Source organism: Anabrus simplex, chromosome 8 (genome assembly GCF_040414725.1).
Source record: "Anabrus simplex isolate iqAnaSimp1 chromosome 8, ASM4041472v1, whole genome shotgun sequence".
NCBI classification, from domain to species: Eukaryota; Metazoa; Arthropoda; class Insecta; order Orthoptera; family Tettigoniidae; genus Anabrus; species Anabrus simplex.
The window spans coordinates 134,255,837-134,281,625 of record NC_090272.1 but is presented as its reverse complement, the minus strand read 5'-3'; positions in this window follow the sequence as shown (position 1 = coordinate 134,281,625).

Below are 25,789 nucleotides of genomic sequence, written 5' to 3'. Positions count from 1 at the left end.
CATCTTTTTGGATTTACCAACTATTTGTTTTGCTCTGTTTCATTCATCTACATACAAATCCCTGTCTGCTTCGGCCCTTGTTTGGAGCCATTTATGATAAGCCTTCTTTTTACGTTTACAAGCTTTTCTCACTTCATCATTCCACCAAGCTGTTCGCCTTTTCCCATCTTTACACACAGTTGTTCCTAGGCATTCCCTTGCTGTTTCTACTACAGCATCCCTGTATGCCACCCATTCACTTTCTATATCCTGAACCTGCTTACTGTCTACTGTTCGAAACTTCTCACTAATCATATCCATGTGCTTCTGTCTAATTTCCTCGTCCTGGAGATTTTCTACCCTTATTCGTTTGCAGACAGATTTCACTTTCTCTACCCTAGGCCTAGAGATACTTAGTTCACTACAGATCAGATAGTGGTCTGTATCATCGAAAATTCCCCGGAAAACTCGTACATTGCTAACAGATTTCATGAATTCGAAGTCTGTTAAGATATAGTCTATTATGGATCTGGTTCCCCTAGTCTCCCACGTGTAGCGGTGAATAGCCTTATTCTTGAGGAATGTATTCGTAACAGCTAAACCCATACTAGCACAGAAGTCCAGCAAACGCTTCCCATTCCTATTAGCTTCCATATCTTCCCCACATTTACCAATCACCCTTTCGTATCCTTCAGTTCTATTCCCAACTCTCGCATTGAAATCGCCCATTAGCACTATTCTATCCTTGCTGTTGACCCTGACCACGATGTCACTCAATGCTTCATAAAACTTGTCAACTTCATCCTCATCTGAACCCTCACATGGTGAATACACGGACACAATTCTAGTCCTAATTCCTCCACCTGACAATTCTACCCACATCATTCGCTCATTTACGTGCCTAACGGAAACTATAGTCCTCTCCGTGTAATGACGTACCCTAAGGGTGCAACCTTACCCTTTCTCCCCTGTAATATTAAGATATTGATTTATAGTGACTTTTCTTGCTGTTGGGTCTTTTTCAGTGTCGGTAACCATACAGTTTAGGGACCCTACTTGCCGATACGACGTCTTACATTTACCGTTAATCTGGCACGTTGGCAACGTTCAATCACTGCTCTAGCGTGAAGTGCGTGTTGCCACCGCATCGCCGTTAAAGTCACTAGTGATACATTTGCGAGAATATTTAAAGCATATTTTCTTTTTCTGTGGGATTGTAAATCTATTTGGCTAATACCAGGTAAGTAGGATTGTGGCATGTTCGGATAATGCATTTAATAACATAGTTTCTGTGAAATGATGAAAGTGCTCAAATACGTCAGTCTCATGTCTAGATCTACCGGTACATGAAATAACTCTTGCGGGACGAAATTTTGGCAGTAGAACTTATAACATTCTTATTTTCAAATCCGTAGTGAACTTGAAAGCTGACCTAAATTCCGTTCACGGAGCTTGGCACATTAGTATTCCTATATGTTTCCTGATAAGCTTGAAGATATAACCAGCCTGCAGGCTGAAAATATGCCCAATAATCTCTCTCCGTACTGGTTACCGATATTGAAGAGAGAAGGAAATATTCGCGCAAAAGAAAGGGAAGTCATTGGATGTCTGGAACTTTCGAAAATCACACTGCAAAGACTTATTAAATAAATTGCATCGTTTAACACGCCCCTCTTTTCAAGAATATGGTTATAGTACGCCTACTGTATATCAAAATAAAGACAGATAATTTAAGTGAGAAAGTGTGTTCATTTCCTTAATTCCTCATTGAGAAGATATTCATAATTATCTTGATTTATTTCATCTTATCGTTTATCATTTACTAGGGTAGGGAAACATTCATTATCGGTGTTTACATTGAGGTTAGTTTGTTATGGTTATGTCTGATGATTTTAATATGTAACCAGGCATGTTGGCAGCAGTGATCAGCCATTACAAAAAAGAGAAAAGAAGAGCATCGGGCGGCGATACTTACTTTCTGGGGTATTTCCTTACGTGGCAATTACTATATGTTGCGTGCAATGGTATTCCTGATAAACAGTCCTACCCCATACTCTGCACTTCCCTTTCTAACACCCGTCAAGTACACTTTATAATCTCCTATCTCTTCCTCTTTATCTCCCCTTATCTGAATATCACTTACTCTTAGCACATCCAGATGCTTCCTCTTTGCTGATTCAGCCAGTTCTACTTTCTTTCTTCCATAAGCCCAGTTAATATTGATAGCTCCCCATCGAATTCCATTTCCTTCGTCAAGTTGTTCCCAAGGAGTGCCTCGCCTGTCAAATGGGAGTGGGACTCCGTTACTCCCATAGGTCCGAGGCTTGCTTAAAATGTTCTGAGCTCGGTAAATTCATGAAGCAGGATGCCACCCTACTTGCACATAGTCCAAGTGAGGATCTCTCCTCTAACGGGTTATCGACCACCGGTGGATTGTATAGTCCTAGCCGCCTGAGCACAAGGAGGGCCAGGACTCAGAATATGTCCGAGATGCCCACTCCCATTCCATAGCAACTGGTATTCCGACTCCCAGGACCACTTACTAGGCCACTCAGCCGTTGCCCATGGTTCACGAACTAGGACGTGACTACAGTAACCCACAAACATGAACATGAGACATTAGACATGAGACATTAGTTGAACTGTTTTTTACTAGGATACTTGCATCTCAAAAACTGAAGATGTTATAAACGTGAAAATTGGTATATGGAATCTCATTTAAAAATAAAGAAAGATGTATTTTTTTGTTTTCGTAATATCTACCTAGGTGGATTGAGGGTGGGGGTAGGGCTGATAAAGGGGTTGAATTACTTTTATGGGGATACTTATATCTCAAAGACTGAAGATGTTACTGATGTGGAAATATGTATTTGGAATCTCCTTTAAAAATAAACATTATTTTTCGACTTGAGAGGACTGTTTCTCACACCTTCACTTCTAAGTCACATCTTAGCTCCAAAAGGCTAAAGAACAAACGTGGTTTACAAAGACTTTCTGGGGTAAATGAAACTCAATTCTTCGGTGAGTTTTATACTTTAGGGATTTTCAGATAATGTCGTAGTACAGTACCGAGGAACGATTACTTTTATCAAATGATGAAATCCACGCGAACGAAGCCACGGGTAACTGCTAGTACTGTATAAATGTCATTCTGCACGGAAATGACCAGGGCGGTTTTGTAGAATCAGTCAATTTCTACGCAGAGAAAACGCCGCTTGGTTGCATCCAGCAGAAGTTTATTGTGCTGACTGTAACACAGCATAGCTTTGGCAACACCGCGACACGCTCCTCAGGAAAGACCTGCACCAAATTATTTAAAAATAATTACAGCAGTGAAAACCGATACCAAACTATCATATTATAGTTAGAAAATAATACTTTCTTGTTGTGTAGTGCACCTGAGATCGTATTATGCACAACTTTACCAGAAAATTTTACTTTTTTCACATTTATTCGACAACAATGCAATGCCAATTGGAAGTTGGTGTTAGTAAGAATCAGACAACTCAGTTTCGAAATAGCTCTCTCAGCGTGAAGTTAATAATTGGCTTATCGCCAGCACAATTTGATATTTTTGACGTTTCATTTCAATAGTTCTTGATTTAATTTTGTTGGTTTAAATTTTTCCGTGTTGCAGTTGAGTAAGTTATTATAACCGAGACTTCGGTATTGGTTCTGTAGTTATTGGAAACTGAAACCAATTCATGTTAACCCTCGACTGGCGTTGTGGGGCCTTTAAGTAAGTAAGTAAAGCCTTTATTTTTCTTCCAGATCTACAGCGATGAGGCCGTATTGATCCATTAAGGGAGAAAAATAATAGTGCCCAACCTAGACAGCTTAAAATACTAAACACATAGAATAATGCTCGTATAGTAAACATAGCTAACACCAAATGTGGAAAAACAAAGTTGCTGGAAATAATAATAATCAAATGTCCATGAGTCAATGTTATCTTTTCAGATATGAACAAAACCTCAAAAAATCTCAATATTGCTATTAAGACCAGGGATAAATGAAAGCTAGTAGTACTGAAAATAATAATATTAAAATGTAAAAACTCAATATTGCTATTAAGAAAGGGGATAAAACGAAAACTAAAAGAACTATTGCAACAGGGTAATTCCATCTATAGACTGTATGGCATTATTGGCAATGTGAAGCTAAAACTGGCAACATATAACTGAGCAGAGTACAGTGCTGTGTCGGGCTGAGTCTGCACTAGACCACTGACTGTTCCACTTCCGGCCGGGTTCGCACTCAGCACATTCTCTCTTAGACACTGACCTTTCTTATATTCTACTTATATTGCTAACCTGACTACGTGTTATCTCCACCGTAGTGCCGATGTGCAGTTATTACACTTCACATTTCTTACTTGTTGATCACTCTTCAACCTCTATTAATTCACTATATTTGTTAACTTTAGAACCCATGCAACTCACCACCTTAAATGAAGCCATGTTCACTCACTGATAACTGGGATAACTAGGACCCCAGCTCATAAACCAACCGTCACCAGATATTATCTTTCTCCTTATCATCTGACCAATTTATCACACCCTCTTCCTCATTCACTACACACTTGACCACCTGGAAACTTCTCTTCTATCACACCCGTCGTTTACTCGCTCTTAACAAAGTTATGTATAACACGCACACACTCCACTATTATCGTGTATATAGCCATTTACTTCTCACTACACATTAACTTTTTGCTTCTTGTCACAATGCCTTCGTCTACTCTGTTCTTTTTGCCCCACAACTCTCTTAGGCTCAGACTTCTCCCTCTCACTAGGGCACCTCTTGCTTCTTCTTCTTGCTTCCCAGTCGTGTTTTCACTTCGTTTGCTTACTCTTGTTACTTCTTGTGTTCCTACTCCCACAATCTCTCCCTGTATCCTTCTATCTTCTCTCCCACTGGCCTCCGTCCTGGACTCCTTCGTTAATGCCCAGGTCTCCCTGGTTTCCTTCCTTATCACATTCCTCATCTCTGCCATTACCTCCCTGTTCGCTATGGTTAACAAATCTATCAAGTTACTTCCTTCATGCTGCGAGCTTGGTTCCTTTACCTTACTATCCTTGTTTCTTTCTTTGCCCCCATGTCCTTCATCCCCCACTTTACAGTCTCTGGCTTGTCTTTCCTCCACTCTCTTTCCCACTACTACTTCGTCATTCCTGTCATCTTCCATTTCTCGTAATTTCTTCGCATTCCATGTTCTAGTCCAAATACCGTTGGTCACTACTAATTTTTGACCCTTAATATGAGCTCTTAACCCCTGTAATTTTGCCCTGGCCAAATGTTTCTTCAGAGTGTTTATGTTCTTTACCCCTTCTCTACCAATGTCTTCTTTAATCCAAATTTTTGTACTCCGTATGTTATCTGCACTTCTTCTCACTACTTCCGCCATCAAGGTGGAGAATAGCTTCAGTTTGATCGGTCTATCACCCCGTTTTTTACCTATCCTTTCTACATCATCAATATCGACATCATTTCCTGGATGACTTCCACAACTTTGTATGTTGTCAGTACTTTATCTTCTGCTTTATCTTCCGGTACTCCATATATGAATAGGCATTTCTTATTCCGTTCTCGGTTACAGTCTTCAATTTCCGCTTACAACTTCACCACCTCTCCTTCCATCTCCCTTATTTTTGACTTGAGTGATATGATTTCTCTCTCGTTGGTTTCTACTCTACTCATTATCTCGTCTGTTTTTCCCTGTATCCCCCGCCTTATATGCTCAAGTTCTTTCATTTGCTCTTTCATCATATTCTTAATCTGCTCAAACGGGCATACTTCTTCCACCACTTCTTTCACCACTTTTCTAATGATCTCCACGTCTTCCCAGTTCATGTTGCCACTAGAAGTCGGGCCAGGGTTTACCTCTACTCCTCCTATAACTAGTAATATCATAATCACTACTGCCGCCAATATCATGTCGTCCATCATTCTTGTTTCCATTATACTTCCTTTATTTCTAGCTATCTCCTTTTTCCCTTTCATCTGCCATCTTCCAATAGCCACACGATATTGATCCACGCCAATCATCTTCCTCTTCCCTCTCGAATTATTTTACTGGCCACCGTTCACATTCCACGCCGGCTCTCCTGACAACTCCTCACAATACGTCTGTCACCGAACGCTGACTAGGTTAGACTGTGGGGCCTTTAAAGATACCAGTGCCTTTGTGCACCCCTGGTGCTCCCTCTGCATTCCATTCTGGCTACCGCCGTTCACTGTAGCTGTCACCTAGTGCAAAGTCAACTGCTATCTTGAGTTGTAGCTTTTAGTAAACATTAGTTCAGTAACTTGATTTAAATATTGTGTGGTGCCGTTTACGACCCCACAACGGTTTTTGTTTACGAAGTTTGTCGTAACTTAAAAGTTTGTAAGTGTTCATATTTCATTCGAAGTGCGTGTTTGATATTTTCCTTAGTGTAAGCCTTGCTATGGCTTCCACATCTCGCCCTGGCATGTCAGTGTATGATCCTAGTATCAGGACGCGCTGATGGCCTCTCGCGATTTTCTTCACCATCCTCAATATTATTGCAATAAATTCTTTCAATGTACAGACATCGCTCAAAAACTACAAGCCTGTCACTAGCTTTCAGTTTCTGAAAACATTGGACGGACAATTCACTGAACTCTACCTCAATGAAAGACTTGGCAATGACCGACTTCCGAAAGAAATGCGAATGGTAGTGTCAAAATTTTTTTATAAGAAAACTGTTCGAAAGGTGCAATCATCAAATCAAACCTCAAAACGGAAGTGATGTACACTGTGCCCTCGCTCTGCTGAAAAAATGACAAATCAGTACTGTGCGAAATGTGACCGTCTAACCTGCCAAACTTGCCGTTCCGAGGTGTGTAAGGATTGTGGAGAAGACGACATGTAGTGGGCATTAAGTGGTTGTGAAAATGACGTAAGTTAAATGACTGTGAAATTCAAAAGTTTTATGGGTTTTGTATACCATAATATTTAAATGTACCTTTGAATTGGGTTCGGAGCAATGAACATTTAAAATTTGTTTTCATTTTAAAATGTACCTTTGAATTGGCTTCGGAGCAATGAACATTTAAAATTTGTTTTCATTTAAGTTTAATTCATGGGAGTGCGATTTTGTTTTAAAATCAGTGACTGTAAAACAATTGTGCATTATCTCACATCTATGGTCAGTAAAGGTGTTATTTTCTCATTGTAGGTAATGCAAAATGTATAAGGAAACATAACTGACGTGCATTTATTTTTGAAACTTAAATACAAGATGTTTGCGGTCATCCATCCTATGGTATCATTTTTCGACTCCACAACGCCATTTACGTACCAAAGTATTCACAACGCCAGTCGAGGGTTAAGCATGAACATGTAAGTGGTATATTGTAGGCAGTTCAGCGGCTTAGCCGTTAAACCACGGACGCTGTCAATAAAAGATATTAAACTAACAAAGTTACGGCAACGAATAATCCCTTTTTTACATAAATTGACAATGAAAATCCACAACCTGTTTCCAGTTATTTGACCGGGTCAGGAACGGAATGAATGAAGCCCCATCTAGTGGCGAGGATAGGAACTGTGCCGGCTTCCGAAGCCTGTCGCACTCCTCTGAGGCAATGATTAATACCATAAATTTACAATATTTTGCATTATTTATACCTGCTTAAATTAAATGTATATGTTATTCAGAGGTTCTACGTTTTATTTGGGGAGGGCCACAGTTTTATTTTGGCAGGGAGGCCCGCGTCACATTTCTGACACCCCTGCCTAGCAATAGCTAAATACGAATTCCTCTGACGTTTATTGTCCAATGCCTCAGTTATCGAAAAGATCTTTAATAACTCTACTGAACTGATTGAGAGGAAAAGTACAGTTCCACTTATATACTGGAGTAGAACATAACGAGTTTCGTAGACACAGTCACTGAGCTGTCTGGCATCGCCATTAACGAACCGAGACTGACTTGCAGAGCTCGTGAAACATCTACTGTGTTAGAGAAAGAAACCACCACGCTCGTTCCTGAAAAGAAAGAGAACGGAGTGAGGAAACACAAACCGTTTGCTTAAGATGTGTTGAGCTCAGCGAACTGGGAGAAAAGGGAAGTGTGAGGAGAATTCAAGGAGTCTCTTTCCTTGATCTACCTGTAGAACATCAAACACAGCCAATGTGCTACCACTGTGATGATGATGATTATTAATACTGTTGTTGATATTATTATTATTATTATTATTATTATTATTATTATTGTCCGACTCCTTGGCTGAATGGTCAGCGTTGAGGCCTTCGGTTCAGAACATCCTGGGTTCGATTTCCGGCTAGGTCGGGGATTTAAATGACGTCTGATTAATTATTCCGGCTCGAGGACTGGGGTTTGTGTTTGTCCCAACATACTTCTCTTCATATTCAAACAACACACCACACTGCCAACCACCGCAGATTCACGTAATAGTGGATTACGTCCCTTCACATAGAGTTGGCGTCAGGAAGAGCATCCAGCCGTAAAACAGGGTCACATATGCATGTGCGACACAGTTCCCACCCGCGTCCCCACATGTGTGGGAAAAGTGGAGTAAGGTGAGGATTATTATTATTATTATTATTATTATTATTATTATTATTATTATTATTATTATTATTATTATTATTATTATTATTATTATTATTATTACACCAGACTGTTCGTCATATCCTCAGGGAATGTAGGATTCGAGCCTATCACGGTGATGAGGACGACTTCCTGCTGCTAACTCCGGATGCTGCACGCTGGATCGAAGAATTAGACATTCAATTGTGAAGCACAAGTTGCTTTGTTTCTCAGCTGTAAATATGTATATATGTATATTACTGATTATGTCTGTATAAGCCATACGCTAAATATTATTATTATTATTATTATTATTATTATTATTATTATTATTATTATTATTATTATTATTATTATTATTATTATTACCTCGCATGGCTGAATGGCTCAGACGTTTAAGGCGCTGACATTCCGACTCCAACTTGGCAGGTTCGATGCTGATTCAGTCCGGTGTTACTTGAAGGTGCTCAAATACGTCAGCCTGTAGTCGGTAGATTTACTAGTACGTAAAAGAACGCCTGCGGGACTAAATTCCGGCACCTCGGCGTCTATAAAAACGTAAAAAAATAGTTAGTGGGTCGTACAAATATTATTATTATTATTATTATTATTATTATTATTATTATTATTATTATTATTATTATTATTATTATTATTATTATTATTATTATTATTATTATACCGGAGGTACACGCGCCCGTGCATTTAAAATAAGCGCCGTTTAGAAGGCCATCTATAACATGAACATTGAAACTCATTTCGGAAGAAGTTTGAACATTTATCGACAGATGTCTCTACTATCAACTTGCGTGCGCCCTCTGGGGCGAGGATGAACAATTAAATTTTAAATCAATTTTGTGTGTCAAGGTTTCCTAAACTGAATTGTTTATAGATTGTTTTAGTGTTCAAAGGTTACTAGTACTTCTATCTCTTAATATTGTAGCCAATAGGGAATTTTGCACATTTAATTCAATCCACCAATCAGGAATTTTTTATATTTATTTGATTTTCTATTGGGAATTGGGGGTATATCAGGGTTTCGGCCCAGAAAAATCTGAAACCTTCCTCCCGGCTATAAAAGCTGGGATATTTCGCGCCATGCTGTTTTTTTATCGCTCCAGTCCGCAGTAGAGTGTGTTAGTAGTGGAGGCAGGGGAGGGCCTGCCTCGTCCATCTCCGAAAGGTCCACCAGCTCAAGGTAATGGCAGACATCTTTTAATCATGTAATAGTCTCAGAAAGCTAGTTTGAGGGGAAGGTTTCAACATCTTTTCGTAATGTAATTCTGTAAATATTCGATCCAGATCTAAGATCTTAATTAATCTTAGGGAATAAAGAGTGGGAACCCTCTTGTTGGTCTTGAGGTGACTATGATTTCGTAAACTTTAAATTTATCTTTTACTTGTAATTTAAACTTTCTCTCCGCCTAGACATGCTCGCAGTATAGCCTTAGCGTCTATAACTTAGGGCCATCAGCCCAAATAGGTTTTTAAGTATTTTTCAAGTGTACTTCAAAGGAGTGCAACTGTTCGCCTCCCAACATTTTCTTTTTTTTAATAAGGCCAAGTAGAATGGATACTTATGGCCCCCATGTTAAATTTAAATAATTTCCTATATTAATTCGACTGTTGAGTAGATAATTTTGGAGAATAGTCTCCTAAAGAGAAATTATGTTGTGCAAAGACGCTTTTCCTACTGTTGTAAATTTTGGAACTCAGGCTCCTTGTAGATTTATTGAAGGGAGCTGTGGTGCCCTTGTTAAAATTGTAACTGGGGGGCTTCAAGCTGAAGTTGTTGAATCATGTTGTCTAGTTGTTCTAGGAGTTTCTAACTTTGTTTCTCGAGCTCACTTTTGTACCTGATTATTTGTTATTGCTTAACAAAGTTCAAAATTTCAAAAGAAAGTAAAGGAAAAGGAAGAAATAAAATTATTAATTTTAAAGTTTTTAATTAAAAGTCGATCTTTTCTCCATCCACCCATTCATGCCCGCAACTTTTTTCACCCCTGCGTTCCACAGAATTCCCGGAACAACTATTATTATTATTATTATTATTATTATTATTATTATTATTATTATTATTATTATTATTATTGTTGTTGTTATTATTATTATTATTATTATTATTATTACACCAGGGGTACACCTTTTCTGGCTCTTAAAACTGAGTGCTTTCTCTAGAGCCATCTACACTGACTGAGCAAATGTCATGGGATAGCGGAGCACTGTTGCGCAGGTGTGTTGTCTGCGCACCACACGCCCCCTGTGCCAGCGGCAGTTGTATAGGAGACCTTGTGAGCTGTGGCTGTGCATGTGACAGGTGTAACATGGAACGTCGTCGTGAGCTGACACCGTTCGAACGGGGTATGGTGGTCGGGGCCCGACGGATGGGAAGTGCGATTTCGGAAGTGTTGCGGGAATTCGGCTTCACACGATAAACCGTATCCTGGGTGTATCGTGAATGGTTGAATGCGGGTGTCAGCGGGCACAACAGACGAACGACCGAACGACCAGCCACCCTCGATGACCGTAACCGGTGACATCTGAGACAGATTGTCAATAGTGACAGACGGGCAACCATGCAACAAATCACGGCTCAATTCAACACAGGCCGTGCTAGACACGTCTCCCAGTGGACGATGCGTAGGAACATGGGTTCTATGGGGTATGGGAGCCGGCGCCGCACACGGGTGCCACTGTTAACCCAATGTCATTGGGCACAACGTCGCGCATTTGTCGCCAGTCACCAGGGATGGACACTGGAACATTGGCGTAACGTGATATGGTCGGACGAATCACGATTTCAACTACACCATGCCGATGGGAGGCACCGTGTATGGCGCAGACCACATGAAGTGATGGATCCCGCCTGCCTCGAAGGTGTGGTCCAGTGCGCTGGTGTCTCTGTTATGGTTTGGGGTGCATTTTCCTGGTATGGAATGGGCCCCCTAGTTATTCTGAAAGAGACTTTGAATGGTACGTGGTATGTTGAGCTGCTCGGAGACTATCTCCACCCATTTTAGGCCTTCCAGCGTCCAGACGGTTCTGCGGTGTTTCAAGATGATAACGCGCCGCCACATCGCTCCCACGTCGCCCGGGAATGGTTCCAGAAACATGCAGCGGAGGTCCAACGACTGCCATGGCCACCCAGGAGCCCCGATATGAACCCTATCGAGCATATCTGGGATGTCCTGGAACGCAGGCTCCGTGCCATGGATCCTGCACCCACGAACAGACAAGCATTGGCGGCCGCTCTTCAAAAGATTAGGTGTCAGCTGCGTCCAGAGGACTACCAGGGACTTGTCGACTCACTTCCACGGCGTCTCACTGCAGTTCGCAGAGCCAGAGGAGGCCCCACACGCTATTAGGTGACTATCCCATGACATTTGCTAATTCAGTGTATGTCAGTGAACACGAATTTTTAAAACTGCCTAAACTTTATCCGTTGGTTAGATGGCTCTAGCATCTATTCTCTAGCGATCTCTGGTGGGCTCAGTCCCAGTTAATCGCCAGAGAAAATTAATTTGTTCTAATTGGTAAAACTTTTTTCTTACGATTGTTTTTGTAATATGCCGAAGTCGTCAATAGTTCACGTGGTTCCCCCTCCAAGATAATCTGCCTATCACATGCCTGTTACTAATTTCTATAGTCATTCAAACCCGGGGGAGTGTATGGAAATTTAGCCTATCAGCTCTCTGGGATTTAATTTAATTTGGAACTTTCCCCTGAGGAGCTATTTAATGAGAGCACTTTAGGGCCGACTTATCTGATTTGCTCCGTTTATCGAGAGTGCGACTTGACGGACGTTAGAGAGGGCCAAAAGGCAGGGTGCGGCAGGCTTGAAGAAGAACCGGTGCTAAAATGTAATGGCAAAATTTACCTAAACATGTGATTGTGCCGGCGTGTGTGATCGAGGGAAAAAAGTTTCGGCATTTTTCTTAATATCTAATATGTAATCTTTTACCTTTGTGGCCTGAAATGTAGAGCCTTCTGCGCAGTGTTCGAGCTCTATTTATATTCCCTACTGTAAAAAATTGAATTTAAGGGAGCACGAGTGGTGACCCTTGATACTCTCTCCTTCTACTTTAGAGCTGGGTGACTATAGTTTTCAACTTCTAAATTTTGAAAATCTTATCTCGGCCTTTTGAATTTCCCCCTTCAGTCATCCTTTTTAGTATGGGATTAGCCTGTGTGTCGTTGGGTCTTAAGCCTGCTAGGTTCTTGTCTTTTCCCGAATTTTCGTTAAGGATTGCTGGTGTTTTGCCTCCTTGCCTTTTGTTAATGGCATATTTTGTGTATCGTTTCGTTTTAAAGCCTTGTAGTGTAGGTAATTATGCCCCTACATTTTCTTTATGCTTCTTCGGGTAATCAGGCCTACGTTTAGGTTCCCTTAATGAATAGTACTTAACCTGATCGTGAAATCTTGTAATGGATAAACCCACCATGGGGCAGCTTGTGTATGAACACTATAAAGTGGGGTCACCCTATGGGGTTATCAGTGTAATTGAGATTGTAAATAGCAATTGATTGCTTGACTGTGGCTAGCCTCTATGTATATTGGATCTCAGACACTATAATATTGTACCTGTTCGGAGCAACTATGGTCTTTCATAATATTGTACCTGTCACGAGCTATTATGCTCTTTCATATGTAGGTTAACGACTGGGAGTTCCTCCCAATCAATCTTGTGCTTGATTAAGGACCTCTAAATCCAATTCACTGTTGGAACTGACGATCTCGTTGTTAATATGAATATCCCCTAGCAATATTTCAACGGTTTCTTGTTATCATGATTAAATTACTCTAGCTTAATATTAAGAAAGGAAAGAAATAAAATTTCCATTTTTTGTTAAAGTAAATTTTGCACTAAATGATCCCCTGTCCAGCCATTCACCCCAGGCTCTTAATATTCCTCTCTGAGCCACAGAACCATGGTCACTATCATTATCATTATTATTATTATTATTATTATTATTATTATTATTATTATTACTGGCTTCCCGTGGATTGCAGAGAGAAAAGAAATGCCTGGGGTGAATGGCTGGACAAGGAATTATAACTAGAGAAGAACTTAACACAACAAATTTTATTTATTTCCTTTTTTCTTTCTAGTTTAAAAATTGATAAATAGAAAATCTGAATGAATATCAACCATATAGTGAACTCGTCAGCTCCAACAGCATAGTGGACTTGGAAGCCCGAATATCAGGTACAAAATATTGAAAGAATTTCAAATGATAATTTACACAGAAAAGAGGTGAATTGCTCTTGGCCGGTACGAAATTTCCAAGATCACGATTTTCTCCTATCCTTTACACTGCAGGGGAGTCTGTGCATCAATTATATCACAGTCCAGCCTCTTAGAGGAATGAATGTTCTTATGGCGCACTTACAACCTATCGGTTGTGCTCAATCAAAGTATTTACAGTACACACATTTGCCCCGTTGTGTACTTATCAAATGCTCAACAGTTTGTAACACGCTGTTCCTAAATGGAACTAACACCAGAAATAATTACCGAATAAATAGGGGCATGAGTGCCCATAAAAAAGGCCTAAATATAAATAGAAAATTTTGAACATAACTCGTCAGGAACAAAAGGGGTTGAAGGCGAAACACTTTCCCTCCTTATAGAAATAGTTAAAAGCCTAAGTGTGATTATTGCCCGATGATACAGAGGCTAAACCTATTCTACACCGGTTACCTGGCAGGTTAACTGGCAGGTTAACTGGCCCGGCAAGGTGTACCCCCTGTACAATTATTATTATTATTATTATTATTATTATTATTATTATTATTATTATTATTATTATTATTATTATTATTATGTTTACCCTCTAGGGTTAGTTTTTCCGTCGGATTCAGCGAGGGATCCAACCTCTACTGCGTCAAGGGCAGTGTCCTGGAGCGTGACACTTTGGGTAGGGGATACAAATGGGAAGGAGGACCAGTATCTCGCCCAGGCGGCCTCACCTGCTATGCTGAACATGGGCCTTGTAGGGGAATGGGACGATTGCAACGGATAGACTAAGACGAGGGAAGGAAGCGGCCGTGGCCTTAAGTTAGGTACCATCCCGGCATTTGCCTGGAGGAGAAGTGGGAAACTAAGGAAAACCACTTCGAGGATGGCTGAGGAGGAGATTGAACGCCCCCCCCCTCTACTCAGTTGACCTTCCGAGGGAGAGTGCACCCCGTTCCAGCCTTCGTACCACTTTCTCCATTTTGTGGCAGAGCCGGGAAACGAACCCTGGCCTCCAGCTTTCACGACCAAAGCCGCTGCCTTTGGTCTAACGAGGCCGAGTGCGCACCTTTCCAACATTTAGTTCAGAATTAAAATCATTCGACTGGGCCAGAAGAGAACCCGGAGTCTTCCGGCAAGAGGTAGGCACGCCACCCCTATACTACCGACATCTCACATTTTCTTTCAGACTTCGAACTGACTTATTGAATTTTTGGTATCAGTCACAAGATTTTATCCAACGGCCACGGTCACTCTCGTGAATAGCACGCTGAAAAATCAGCTGATATACGAGGCCGGATCAAAAAGCTCCGGTCAAGCTCAGTAGTGCACCAACAAATGACAGCACAGGGTTGCGATAGAAGCTATAGTGACCTTCAACCTTGATGAGGCAGTGTGCAAGTGAAATTATTCTGTTAACATCGGATATCAGAATTTGTAATAGTGGTGTCTTATGTGAAGCCGGCCCCGCGGTGTAGGGGTAGCGTACGTGCTCTTACCCAGAGGTCCCATGTTCGATCTCCGACCAGGTTAGGGATTTTTACCTGAATCCGAGGGAGGGCTGGTTCGAGGCCCACTCAGCCTACGTGATTAAAATTGAGGAGTTATCTGGCGATGAGATAACGGCTCCGGTTAGAAATCTGGGAATAATGGCCGAGAGGATTCGTCGTGCTGACCACACAAACCTTGTAATCTGCAGCCTTCGGGCTGAGCAGCGGTCCCTTGGTAGAGCATGGCCTTTCGGGACTGTAGCGCCATTGGGTTTAGTTTTGGTTTTGTGTTTCTTGCGAACAAGTGTGTGTGCTAGTCTGCGATTACATCATGGACAGAAAGTCCAACGTTAAACGTTGCATTAAACTAGGCAAATAGCCCACAGAGACATCGAACATGCTTCGGCAAACATGCAGCGGTGAGGCAGTTAAGTCGTGGGCAATGTTTCCGTGGCAATTCAGAGATGGAAGAAGATGAAAATGTGGAACGAATTTGTGAACTTGAGTGTGAAAATCGTTGGAGGATGATCAATTTTTTGCAAGTTGCTTTACGTCGCACCGACACAGATAGGTCTTATGGCGACGATGGGACAGGAAGGGACTAGGAGTGGGAAGGAAGCTGCTATGGCCTTAATTAAGGTACAGCCCCAGCATTTTTCTGGTGTTAAAATGGGAAACCACAGAAAACCATCTTCAGGGCTGCCGACAGTGGGATTCGAACCCACTATCTCCCGAATACTGGACACTGGCCGCACTTAGGCGACTGCAGCTATCGAGCTCGGTAAGGGAGGACGATCAACGACTTTGCAGGCATTGTCGGGGTGTCGTACGGGTCAGTGCAGACAATCCTAACGTCGGAGTTGAACATGAAATGTGCCGTATCCAAGATTGCGGAACAAGTGTCAAGATCTCAGTGAGCGTGCCGGTATGATCCATCCTTCACTCCAGGACCATCACTTGTGGCGATTCTGTTAAATAGCCCGTCTTGTGGCCATGATCGTTAAGACATCAAGTCTTTATAGTCTGACAATGTGGTTAGCCAGTTCGAGTCACTTTGGGGGAAAATATTTCACCATCGCAATATTTGCCACCAGGGTAGGAGAATTGGTGGTATACAATTTCTAATCACTACATTGTGCAACAAAAGCCTGACTCAATTCCGAACTTCTCCGTAGTTTTCTCTGGAGCCACTGTATGCCGTTGCTGATGTTGATTCGTCAGTCGGATGGCGACGTTAAGCCTTGAGTAGACCCCTTGGTGCTATTCGACAGGAGTAGGTTAACACTGACACCGGGTTATTCTCTACCCATCCAAATATCATTACCATTTCACACCCAGGCGTCCAGGTCGCACTTCGGCGAGCATGTCCTCATACACTAAGAGCCATACGCTTAAATAAGTAATAAACCGAATGGGCAATGGATATTGGCAGCAAGCGGCATGGAGCTAGAAAACTTATCATGTGAAGTATGTTATATGGAAATTAGGTACCTTAGAACTTTACTAAGCAAGTCACCTGTCGATTATACCATACTGCAAAGCAAAGCAAAGTCATCTCCGTACAGTCCATGAAGGCCCTCGGAGGGGTGGAAGGTAAAGGTTTCCTCTATCCGTAACCTCGGCACTTGATGGGGTTACGTGGTTAGCTCTACGCTCGGCCACCGTTGCACCCAGGAATTAACCTGGTACTCATTTTTGGTGTAGGCTAAGTGAACCTCAGGGCCATGTGCACCTCCGGAAGTGGAAATCTCGTTTTTGTTGCCTTCTCCCTCCCTGGCTGCAGACTGTCCCGGAGCTCGCCCTCCTCCCGCCTTTTATAGCCGAACGTGGCTGGCGTGTGATGAGGGGAAGCACCGGGCGAAGCCCGCGAGCCAGTGAGGGAGAAAGGCGGCGGAGTCGGTGAAGCCTGGCTCCGTCAGTGCTTTTATTAGTATAAATATATAAGAATTACATATGATATTATACATGTGGCTTGAAGACATATAACAGGAATACAAATGATATAACAATGGAAAATACAAAGAAAATTAGAAAACAGACTAAATTTAGATAAGTAACCTGATCCGTTGCTGCTTGTTCCCACTGCTGGGGCAAGGTATTGCCACAGGTATGTCCAAGGTCCGGGTGTTCTCTGGTGCTGGTAGGCCCGTCAGGGAACGTGTGAGGATGCCTGCCGGCAGCGGAGACGGGTCCCGTGGTTGGCGGCGGCGCTTCCTCCCCCGGATCTTGGGCTTCATGTTGGTGCTGTTGTAGACTTGGCTCCCCGTGTGCCGCGGCCCCGTCCTTTTCCTCGTCCGCGGCTGACCGGAGTCGGCCGAGTCGTTGGTTGAAAGGAGAATCCTTCCGGCATCCATGCCAGAGTCTCTGATGTAGCTTGGTCCAATTGGATGGCATGAGCCCATCCACGACTGGTAGCTACATAGAGGAGATTTGCCCGTGTGGCAAAATATGTTCGTTGCGGGTTGTCGAGTGAGTCCCAGGCTGAGAGGCCCCATAGGACTGATTCGATGTCGTGGCGATCCTTTCCCGCCTGTAACAGGAGTAACTGCTGATCCAAATATCGCGCCAATTGGAGTACCTTGGCTGGATCTGGGTTCAGCCACCCGGCTGTCACTTCTCGTGGTCGTAGCTGGCGCCAGACGGAGGGTTGTTGGAGCTGCTGCTGTCGTGGAGGTTGTTGTCCTGGGTCGGCGTTTTCCATTACTGTCTCGTCGTGCTCGTGCTGAGATGTGTCGTCGTATGACTCGAGCTGATCCAAGCGTTGTTGGAATGTGGTCTGCTGTAGCGACAGGTTTTGAACCATAGACCTGATTTCTTGAAGAGCTTGTAGTGTTGTCAAGTCGGTTGTCGCGTTGGCCATTCGGGGTGTGTGGCCTTTGTCCTCTTCGTAGCGTTCGAGAGAGGTGCCTCTGCTCCGAGAGCGTGTCTTGGGTGCTGGAGTCCGTTCTTTGCCCTGGAAATGTGTCCGGGATTGTAGTCTGTTTGGACATGCCCAGCTGAGGCGTCTGAGTAGCACCTGGTTGGTCTACTCGTGGGATCAGTCGATGTGTTGCTGTCCCGGAGCTCGCCCTCCTCCCGCCTTTTATAGCCGAACGTGGCTGGCGTGTGATGAGGGGAAACACCGGGCGAAGCCCGCGAGCCAGTGAGGGAGAAAGGCGGCGGAGTCGGTGAAGCCTGGCTCCGTCAGTGCTTTTATTAGTATAAATATATAAGAATTACATATGATATTATACATGTGGCTTGAAGACATATAACAGGAATACAAATGATATAACAATGGAAAATACAAAGAAAATTAGAAAACAGGCTAAATTTAGATAAGTAACCTGATCCGTTGCTGCTTGTTCCCACTGCTGGGGCAAGGTATTGCCACAGGTATGTCCAAGGTCCGGGTGTTCTCTGGTGCTGGTAGGCCCGTCAGGGAACGTGTGAGGATGCCTGCCGGCGACGGAGACGGGTCCCGTGGTTGGCGGCGGCGCTTCCTCCCCCGGATCTTGGGCTTCATGTTGGTGCTGTTGTAGACTTGGCTCCCCGTGTGCCGCGGCCCCGTCCTTTTCCTCGTCCGCGGCTGCCCGGAGTCGGCCGAGTCGTTGGTTGAAATGAGAATCCTTCCGGCATCCATGCCAGAGTCTCTGATGTAGCTTGGTCCAATTGGATGGCATGAGCCCATCCACGACTGGTAGCTACATAGAGGAGATTTGCCCGTGTGGCAAAATATGTTCGTTGCGGGTTGTCGAGTGAGTCCCAGGCTGAGAGGCCCCATAGGACTGATTCGATGTCGTGGCGATCCCTTCCCGCCGGTAACAGGAGTAACTGCTGATCCAAATGTCGCGCCAATTGGAGTACCTTGGCTGGATCTGGGTTCAGCCACCCGGCTGTCACTTCTCGTGGTCGTAGCTGGCGCCAGACGGAGGGTTGTTGGAGCTGCTGCTGTCGTGGAGGTTGTTGTCCTGGGTCGGCGTTTTCCATGACTGTCTCGTCGTGCTCGTGCTGAGATGTGTCGTCGTATGACTCGAGCTAATCCAAGCGTTGTTGGAATGTGGTCTGCTGTAGTGACAGGTTTTGAACCATAGACCTGATTTCTTGAAGAGCTTGTAGTGTTGTCAAGTCGGTTGTCGCGTTGGCCATTCGGGGTGTGTGGCCTTTGTCCTCTTCGTAGCGTTTGCATAACGTATTTACGCACTCCTACAGTATAATGTGCTTAAGGTTCATTTGACTTTATTCATAAGACGAAAATGAATACGACTAAAGTAATTGTTCTAATGGACTGCATACTTATATCTGGTGAGTGACCAGTCTGTCCGCCTCTGTGGTGTAGTGGTAAGTGTAATTAGCTACCATCCCCAGAGGCCCGGGTTCGATTCCCGGCTCTGCCACGAAATTTGAAAAATGGTACTACGGCTGGAACGGGGTCCACTCAGCCTCGGGAGGTCAACTGAGTAGAGGTGGGTTTGATTCCCTCCTCAGCCATCCTGGAAGTGGTTTTCCGTGGTTTCCCACTTCTCCTCCAGTCAAATGCCGGGATGGTACCTAACTTAAGGCCACGGCCGCTTCCTTCCCTCTTCCTTGTCTATCCCTTCCAAACTTCCCATCCCCCCACAATGCCCCTGTTCAGCGTAGCAGGCGAGACCGCCTGGGAGAGGTACTGGTTATCCTCCCCAGTTGTATCCCCCGACCCAGAGTCTGAAGCTCCAGAACACTGCCCTTGAAGCGGTAGAGGTGGGATCCCTCACTGAGTCCGAGGGAAAAACGACGCTGGAGGGTAAGCAGATGAAGAAGAAGGAGGAGAGTGACCAGTCTTTAAAAAAAAAAGGATAAGAAGAGTAGGCCTATTGTCAGATACGCGGTATTTCTCGCGCAGCGATGACATGTTTCTGCAGTGGTTAACTGTATAGTGTGTAACAGTCTCGCAGCAGAAGCGAAATTGTAATATTTCTGTGTTTATGTTCTTTCGTTGCAGTGACTGGTGGTGTTGCATGAGGAACGTGTGTAAATCATCCTTTTGAGTGATCGTAAAGGTTACTCACACCGTCATGCTAGTAACGATTTTAATTGTCATCATGCCCGACCTCTACCAGCAGTCCTCAGGAAAGTACCCATTGAATGGGCCACACGGTGGGCAGATTTGAATCCGATAGGCGTTTCTCTCCTTTGGGTACCTGAAGACTCGGGTGTACAGTGTGAAGTCTTACGACGTGGTCCAGCCATACCACGCTATAGACCAGGATTATGCCACCACCCCCACTTCCCCCTCCCGTGTCCGTTTATTTAAAATTCCACCTACAGACATATCTGGAATTGGAATGAGCACTAAACACACAACAAGATTTCGCCTATAGTGTGGGTCTCCTGGGGTACTCTGTAGGCTATATTAATGAAAACACAAACATTAAGTACCAGAGCTACAGTAAAGCACTAGAGGCACCTAAACTCCTGATGCCACTGTCGGCAGCCCTGAAGATGGTTTTCCGTGGTTTCCCATTTTCACACCAGGCAAATGCTGGGTCTGTACCTTAATTAAGGCCACGGCCGCTTCCTTCACACTCCTAGGCCTTTCCTATCCCATCGTCGCCATAAGACCTATCTGTGTCGATGTGACCTAAAGTCACTAGCAATCAAAAACTCCTGATCTAGTTCGGAATCGAACCTGAGTCCCTCTAAATCGCAAACCAATTACGCTGAATATTTACCCAAGAATGTGTGATGAAGATAATACTAATAAAATAAATACTTTAAAATCACTGGCATGACTTTAGAAGCCGTTTGAACCTGAAAATAATATTCATAACCAATTCACCACGGAAGCAAGGGTCGAGTTTGGAGAAGAAAGATTTAACACCCTCGCAACTGACCAAGGCAGGAGTAATCCTACAGAGCCCATAATCTTGCACTGAGCGCTTGCAATAAATTAAGGGCAGTGCTCTGTCCCGCTCAGTTAGCTCCATATAGGAAAGGGAGCTGATATTTGTTGAAACTTCTGCTTCAAGATGCGCTTGCTAAGTCACTCGTCCGTTACTTTTTCCTTTTATAAATGGCCCTCCCGTGAAAGATGTGACAATTCTTTTTTCTTCTGAGAAATTTCATTTCCTTTCACCGAACTGAAAGAAAGAAGAGGAGAAAATCGAGCACAGAGAGTTCATAATTCGTCACCAAGAGACGGAGAAAGGAAGAACCCAGTCTTCGGTCCAAGGAAAAATGTTCGTATATTTATAGCAACATATGACGGTCATAGCCAAGCTGGAGTCTGTCGTTAGAAGCAGGATATCGATATAAAACGTTGAAAACGAACAATGTAACACCTCTGAAGCTCTGAGAAGAAGTCAAGAAACTGGTATGGCTGGCAAAAGTTAGATATTGTCTCTAGTCGGGAAGGGGGTTGATTTCCATCGCTTTGAAATCAGAAATTTAGTATTTGGATTTGTACATTTAGCATTTTGTAGCGTTGTATAAGCGTAAGAAAAACATGTAATTTGAGTTCATTCGGATATATTCTTAGACAATATCAGTGTGAAATTAACGTTGCATTCCCATAGAGCTAATAGTAAAATAAAAATATAACCTAACTATAATAAAGGATAATAAGACAATATACACCGAGAAAAAAAACACTCTACAAGAAAGTTGAAAAACTCTCAGATATTATGCGAAAAAAGAAGGATAAATTTTTACGGTCATATTCTCAGAATGAACTCTAGTAGACTAACCGAACAAATCTTTGACGTCTTTCGTAACCGCAAAACATAACTCAATTGGTTTAAAGAAACGGAAAAAGATCTAGTAGAATTGAAAATTACAGAAAATTCACTATTCAATCGAACTCTCCAAACCCCATGGCGCAACAGCCCCGAAGGGCCATGGCCTACCAAGCGACCGCTGCTCAGTCCGAAGGCCTGCAGATTACAGGTGTCGTTTGGTCAGCACGACGGATCCTCTCGGCCGTTATTCTTGGCTTTCTATACCGGGGCCGCCATCTCACCGTCAGATAGCTCCTCAATTGTAATCACGTAGGCCGAGAGGACCTCGAACCAGCCCTCAGATACAGGTATAAAGATACCTGACCTGGTCGGTAATCGAACCCGGGACCTCCAGGCAAGAGGCAGGCACGCTACTCCTACACCGTGGGGTAGGCATTCAATCAAACAGCTAAATTAATAACTAAAGTCGAAAATATACGGTTCCCAGAGAAATCTACTGTACATTAAAAGCCAAATCTATTATCTCGGAAGACAAAAAGAAACGAAGATCAGAAATAATGAAGAAATACTGGGCCTGAAGAAAAGAAGAACACACAGATAAATGATTTATTTAACGTACCCCAAAGAGGGTCAAGAAAAGAATAAGGTGAAAGTAGCATGTTCTTTTTAAATTGATATAGGCTAAGATATAACTTAGGGAAAAAATGAATTTACATTGAGGCAAAATCTCTATAATAAAACGGAAAAAATTATGTCATGTCTCTTTGGGGAAATCAAATAAACATAAATGTGTGCTATATGACTCTTGGCCATGGCCGTCCGTCAACTATCATTTAATAAAGTCACATGGTATCAGGAAGGGCATCCGGCCTTAAACCTCGGCTAAAAAGGAATTCGCTTTCGTGGCTCCAGTGACTCCAGAATTACCTGTGATAAGCTGGAAAATATTTGGTTCGGTGCCTTGAACTGAATGGTCAGAGTTGCGTCGTGGGCTTTGACTTTAGTTCAGAGAGCCCTTGATTCGATTCCTGCCAAGGTCGGGAATTTTGTCCGCGTCTGCTCAATTCGTCTGACTTAGTTGTTTGTATTATATCTCAATACACACCATTTCGTACGCACCACACTACCAACCACCACAAACAAACATGCAATAGTGAATAATTGCCCCATACAGGGATGGTATCAGGGAGGGGAGTCGACCGTAAAACAGCTATACAGTCCATACCCGTGGCCTCACCAGGGTGTGAAAAAAGGGGCGGGAATACAAGAGGAGGAAGAAAACGAATAAGTTGAAAGTCACAGTAGCGCGGGGTCTAAGCAATCCACACAAGCTTTCCAATATTTTCCTGAAGTTGATCAAAAGGCTTCCATTTACAACATTCAGTTCAGAAGCGCGAGACATGATGTGGAAAAATTATATTATATTTCAATCAAATTATCCATATGAACATAATCTCTAAATGCTTTCTTTTTCACTTTCCTTATCTCATTCCAGCGTTCTTTTAAAAAACGATGCCCAAGTCTAGCCAAGTCAATTTCCGGTGACAGTGATGTTCAAATGGATCTTAATTAATTTCTTATCCGCCACTTTCTCATAATTATTAATTTAAAGAGGATTATTCTATGAGTAGGAACAAACTTCAGATTACGTCTACATCCCGTCAAAGTGAAATAAAATCTCAGATGATTGTAAGAAGTTATTAAAATTGAAGGGACTCTCTTCTTGGGAAATGAACATCAAAAGTTATAAATTTAGTCTTCTGAAGAAAAGTTATCATAAATATACACGTTTGTAAAGTTATTTACAGGTGAAGTAGATCAATTAATGGATAATAATAGCGTTTATATTGTACTACGTCTACATTTATGGGATACTACGAATTCGCTACTTTCAATGATTTATGTCAGTGTGATCTTTGCGTTTGGTAATATGAAGGTAATTGATGTATTAGTGAAGCTATTAACATCTATTCCTTAAGTAGCTTCGAAGCAGTGATGAAAGGTGTGTAAGATGAAAGATGTATGGCCTGTGGGTCCGGTTGGTGACCGCGTGTCATTGAGCTTAGCAGACTGAGATATGTATAAATAACAGCACTTCCTTGCACAGGGAGAAAAGCAACGAAGTTCTGAAGTACGTCTCTTCAACAACGTCTAGGTTTTTCAATGTCACCTGTGATTCCAGCCTGCGATCGAGCTATTACTCGAAGTAGGAGGGGCGCATATTGAACATCTCTGTAATCAAACCATTGGGCGTATAGTCTTCGTTCGGTATGTCATTCCATTTGCAATGGGAAGGAAAACGCAGTCGAGGGGCGGCAGCGTTGCAACGTTATATAGATTGTATCAAAACTATACCGACAAAAAAAATCAGGGATGCTCTTCGTATTATGTTAAGAACAACAGTGCAATAGGATTGTCGGAGAACATTTTTCTTTTCGAAAAAATGAGGTTACTTTTGTTACTTCCGGGCTCGTGATTCAAAGTGACGAGCTTGCCGTATTTGATATGCCAGAAAGCCACCCACTGCCTGATGCTGTGCGTCAGAGGAGGGAAGGGAAGGGAAGGGAGGGGAAGTGGGAAGTGGGAGACAGAGGTAATGCTCGGTGGGAATGCACACGTTTCTCGTTCGTTTCTCATAGTCGCTTCCCAGCCCCAGTAGAGAGTGCACAGCTTGTTCTGCACAAACTGACTACTATGCAAAGCCGGTAGAAAGAGGAGATGAACTTGTACCAAAAATACCAGGTCGTTCGCGTTACACCACACATCCTAAACACAGTCCAAAGTCACTGCTACACCGTTCTGAATTGTGCATCGAAGTAGGAGGGGGCATATTGAAGACCTACTGTAAACAAACCATTGGGCGTATTGTTTTCGTCGTTCAGTATTTCATTCCATTTGCACTGTGAAGGAAAACACAGTCGAGAAGTGGCAGCGTTGCATCTTCGAACATGTTAAATAATAAATAAAGTTACTGCGACCAATAGACGAGAGAAGAATCTATCTGGTGCATTCCTTGACTGGCAAGTGTGTCTCAGTTACATAATTATGTTCTTGTACTGAGTGCGCAGTTACGCCTGTTTAATAAACGAACTGTGGATATTGCCTGTAAAGGCTAGTATACACCTAGCGACAAAGTCGCGGGACATCGTATGGGGACAGTTGCGAGACACTGTCCCTAGACTGTTGCGATACAATGTCCCGCGTCCACATCTATTGAGCCAGTTGCACCACAGGAATCGGCGCGGAATGGCGCAAGAAATTGCTTTATGTGCTTTTAATATTGTGAACTTTTTCTCCATCTCGTGAATGGATATAGTGAACTTTTTAGCCAGAGACTCCATTGTTTCCCTCCTTTTGTCTCTGTTTATATACTCGGTAGACATAACATCCCAAAGACAAGGGAGGGTGTGTAAATCCTCAATGATTCTTAGAGTAGTTTCCATCGCAAAACAACAGAACACGAAACACAACACCAACACGTGGCGGCTATCTGGACACTGGCATCGGCGTGTCCCGGGACTTTGTCTCGCAACACGTCCAGACTACATCATGTTGCGCAACATTTGTATCGTGTATCCCATTTCGAATGGGAGACGTGCGACACGCAACTTTTGTATCGTTACAGTCCCAAACACGGAAAAAATGTCGCAGGACATCCCTGGAACTTGTCGCGATACACGTGTTCCGCAACTTTGTCGCTTGGTGTGTACTAGCCTTAAGAGAGGACAATCCTGAGCGAGTTGAACGAGGAAACTTGTGCATACGCGCGGAGTATTTTACACCCCATTTCCCCTCCTCCCCTTCCCTCC